This window comes from Penaeus japonicus, unplaced genomic scaffold (genome assembly GCF_977035675.1).
Source record: "Penaeus japonicus unplaced genomic scaffold, GWHDUDI00000001_assembly GWHDUDI00000039, whole genome shotgun sequence".
NCBI lineage: Eukaryota > Metazoa > Arthropoda > Malacostraca > Decapoda > Penaeidae > Penaeus > Penaeus japonicus.
In genome coordinates, this window is record NW_028234441.1 from 24,679,482 (window position 1) to 24,684,481 (window position 5,000).

Sequence of the window (5,000 nt, forward strand, 5' to 3'; positions counted from 1 at the left end):
ATCCGATCTTGTCCATTCACAGAATCGCGTTTTAATGTTTACAACAACCTTTACGTGAATGACATTTTACATGACACGACGCGCAAAACACAAGTCAGAATAATAATCCTTTTTGGACTTTTTAAAATAAAAGATCTATTTTTTGGGGGGGAAAATATTCATCTTCGACTTTCGTTTTTTTAGAAGAAGCAAAGGAACAAAATGAGACTTGTAAATGTTATACCAACACGGAGAAGAGGAGAGAGGATGCCACATCAACATGAATTATGATTATTACGAGTTCCTTGCTCACCAGATGACCTCTCGCTGTGCATATTAATGAGCTTTACCCCCCACCAACCATACTGGCGCAAAAACAAAGCAAAAAAAAAAAAAAGGATGAAAAAATGTAAATAATAGCTTCTACAACACCGGAGAGACAAGGAAATGAATACTTAATGAGGATGTTTACTTGTTTGTGAAGTTGGATGTGATATGGTCATAAGATTTTTGTTTTATATTTGGTTCAATTTGAAACCTGTATGAGAGTAAATATGAATATGAGTAAATATGAGTAAATGTGATTTTTTTTTTTTTTTTTTTAAGTAAATGCCCTATTGTTGCACCGCAGACTTATGCTATCATCGGGGCAAATTATCAGAAGATATCAGAAGACCTAGTTACGACGAAGCAGAGACGTCAGCCATGGTAATCAGACAGATATAGCAACGAGAGTAATTTCACTATGTACCCCCACCATACCCCCACCACATCCCCAACCCCTGCCTCTTCCATCTCATCCTACCCTTGTCTCCCGCTACTAACATCTCCCCACCACCACCCCTTCCTCCATCCCCCCCCCCCCTTATCCTCATCCCACTCCCTCCACCCCACTACCTCCCCTTACCCCAACCCCACTCCCTCCACCTCCCTTACCCCTACAACCACTCCCACCATCACCCCCTCCATATTTCACCCCCCTCCCCCCTCCTACCACCCCCCTCCCCTCCTCTTCCCAGAGTAATCATCCAGGCAGGTGATATCCTCCTACCATCCCATATTATCCAAGGATTAGCGGAGAGCACCGGGGCATCACCGCATCAGCTGACCCATCCCATCCCATCCCATCCCATCCCATCCCGGTAGCCGAGGCGGAGAGCAACGGGCGGGCTGAGCTGGCTACCCGAGACCTAAAGTGGAGCGAGCTTCTTACTCTTACTCAGAAGCAGTGCTGGGAGGTTGCTTTTTATAGAAAGGAGGGTGTTTAGCAATCGAGAGGATAAGTGACTTAGAATGGGAGCGAGGGAGGTGGGTAGTGTGTTTTTTTTTTTTTTTTTTTTTTTTTTTTTTTTTTTTTTTTTTGTGTGTGTGTGTGTGTGTGTGTGTGTGTGTGTGTGTGTGTGTGTGTGTGTGTGTTTTGGCGAGGATGGCATCTGGTCACATGATTCTAACGAACACACATACTCATATACACACACACACACACACATACTCATATGTGCGTATGTGTCTGTTCCCTATGCATTTTCCGTATCAAACTTTCCTTGGATAAATATAACCACAAATATACATACCCCCCCACCCACCCACCGACACCCCCCCCCACACACACACATAGATGCACGACCTCAACCACAACCGCAAAACACCAACATAGCGCACGCATTCATCTGTCTCATATCCCACATGCTAAAAATTTGTCACTCGTTCTAATGAGCTCTTTAAAAATTGCTGATTTTCTGAGTTCAAGTTTATAATTACTCTATTAGCGCGGCTGTCGGAGAGGCAATGTCGCACTCTCGCGGCTAATGATGAGACTAAATTCTGCTAATCGCCTTGGGTCAGCTCAGGTCACTCCCAAAGGTCACCGTCTGGTCAGATGATAAACAAGACTAGATCCTATGACAGTGTTTATAAATTGTGTCTGAATCAACTTCGGTTCATAATAAGTTTTTTTTTTAAATTTCTAAATTCGATAAAGTATGGTTAGACATTAAGATAACATGAGCGAGTTGTGATCACTAACAATATCTTGATATATGAACTCAATAATAATCAGGTCACTTTGACCCAACTTGACCCGATGTACAGATAGGAGTGGCACAGGTCATTAGCGGAGGACAGGTCACTTGCTCAACAAATAATATTATTAATAAGCAAAATAACGGAACGATTCTTAATCAACTTATATTCCGACATAATTTTAACTAATAAGATTTATGTAATTCAATCAGAATTATTTTTATCTATCTATAAAAGGCAGCAAAACCAAACTTCAGAATCCAAACCGTGATTTTCCTTGACTGGGCTGTGACCTTGTTAACTGTCACCAGCAGAGGTCATGGCCGCGGTGACACATGACCCTAGTTCGCAACGCGGTCACTCAGATTGGGTGTCAGGTCACGATGGCACTCTGTGACTGCCGCGAAGTGACAGGGGGGTTAAAGGGTGGAGGGGATGGGGAATGTGGGGGGGGGAAGTTGAGGGAACTCAAAGGAGAATTTGTGATGGGTATCTTTGGGTATTTTAAAGTGAGGTACTTTTATGTTTATATCTATCTTTTTTTTTACTTGGTATATATATATATATATATTTTTTATACAACATAATTTTATTTTGTACAACAAGACCTATTAAGCGAGAAGTACATTGGAAATGATTTTACAAGCACATTATTCTGCCGATATAAACCTACTAAATAACTAATATTATCCGAGTATTACTAACACCATCAACGTCACCATATGCCGTAAGACCCCACCATACCATCACCATAACGAGTATCCATTCCAAAAACAAGAAAGACTCTCCTAAGACAACTAAGACCGTCGCCATTTTCACAGCTGACTGAGATTTCCCTCTTTCTTGTAAGAATGTCAAGCCAGGTCACTCCATCAAGTCATGACAGCTCTTCACCCTAAAGTCACGTGACCTTATAGTGACAAAGAAAGAGGAATCCGCGGGAGGCATAACTCTTCCTCGTGGTGATGGGTGTCTGTTGTGTGTTTGTTTGTCTGTGTGTGCGTGTGTGTGTGTGTTTGTCTCTGTGTGTGTATTTGTGTGAGTGGGTGTGTTTGTTTGTTGTCTGTGTGTGTGTGTGCGCGCGTGTGTGTGTGTGTTTGTTTGTTGTGTGTGTGTGTGTGTGTGTGTTTGTGTGTGTGTGTGTGCGCGCGTGTGTGTGTGTGTACGTGTGTATGTGTGTGTGTGTGTGTGTGTGTTTGTGTGTGTATGTGTATATGTTGGTCTATGTGTTTCGGTGTTATAGTGCGTGGCATTGGTAACGTATGCAAATAGAGGGGTCAGTTTTACACACACACACACACACAAACACACACAAATACACACACACACACACACGTGAGTGTATGCATATATCCATATGCATATATATGCACACACACACACACACACACACACACACACACACACACATCTTTATGTATCTATTAAAATATCTATATACCATCTACCAATTTATCTACCTATCTGCCTATCTACCTACTTACCTATCGATCTACGTATTCATATATGCACATATATATATATCTGTGTATGTGTATGTCTACCTTTAGAAAATCGAGTCCCCATTGTTATATTAAGATATCATATTACCATAATGGATCGTGCTTACTAAACAACTCCAGATATTAATGAAATCCTACAATCCAAAGATATCATAACGGTTTCATCTTTCCAAATGCAAAACGCCCTGAGATTACAGTGGGAGTGGGGTTACAGAGGGACAAGTGTGTCAGCTGGGAAGACCTGTTCCCACTTACACCTGATCGTTGGCACTCTGACCTTACCTGACCCCGTAGCGGCACCCAGGTCATGGTTAGTGAATGACCGTTGGACGGATGGGTATAGGGTCGACTTTGGATTTTAAAACGTATGGATATTCAATCTTAAGAAACATGAAGATAGGTTGATAAAGGGTTATCGTGTTATCTTGACCTCCTCTCTTTTCTCTCGAATTTGCCATTCTAGTAAATCTGTTTTATATTCAGAGGCACGGCTAAGGGCACAACAGGTCACCACAGGTCGCGGATGGGTGTCATTCGCGACATGGTGACATGAAACGGGAGATGGGTAAGGTGGTAGGGGGAGGAGGGGTGGGGGGTAGAGGGGAAGGAGGGGCATGAGACCCGGCCTGTGTGCCCTCCATGGTTTTTGTGTGGGCACCGAGTCCCACGTGGCAACCCTTTGTCTTGGAGGGAAACTGTCTGTCTCCGTTCCCCATGCACGCATACACACGCATAAACACACACACATATACACACACACACACATACACACACACACACACATACATATATATATATATATATATATATAGAGATATAGAAAGATATATATATATATATATATATATATATATATTATATATATATGTATACACACACACACACACACACACACATCCACACACACACACATATATATATATATATATATATATATATATATATATATATATATATATATATATATATATATATATATATATATATATACATATATATATATATAAACAATAAATATGCATGTTTGTGTTTAGAAAATGAAGAACCTGAACACGAATACACCTCACACGAATAAACAGCGACAAAATCAAAGTAAAATTAATCTCAGGGATAATAACGACCGCGCAGTGACAATGTGTAGACCAAAGTAACAACACAAAGAAAATAACAACAACATTAAAAACAAACAAACACAGAAACACATAAACACACAAACACACACACACATACACACAACGATCTCAAAACAATTATAAACGGCATTAACAAACACACACAACACAAAGAACATAACAACAACAGTAACAAAAACAATCACAGACACACACAGATACAAACACACACACACAAACACACACACAACGATCTCAAAACAATTATAAACGACATCAACAAACACACACAACAAACAAACAACAAAACAAACAACCAAAAACTCTCCCCATACCCCCCATACATCCCCCCCCCGCCAAAAACACAAAAAAACAAAATCCCCCC

At 40.8% G+C, this 5,000-nt stretch overlaps 1 protein-coding gene across 1 annotated transcript in view; it reads right to left on the reverse strand.

The window, feature by feature from the left end:
• The window catches only part of LOC122248634 (homeobox protein SIX3-like), a 36,577-nt gene that overhangs the window by 22,845 nt on the left and 8,732 nt on the right, over positions 1 to 5,000 (reverse strand). The window lies entirely within an intron of this gene.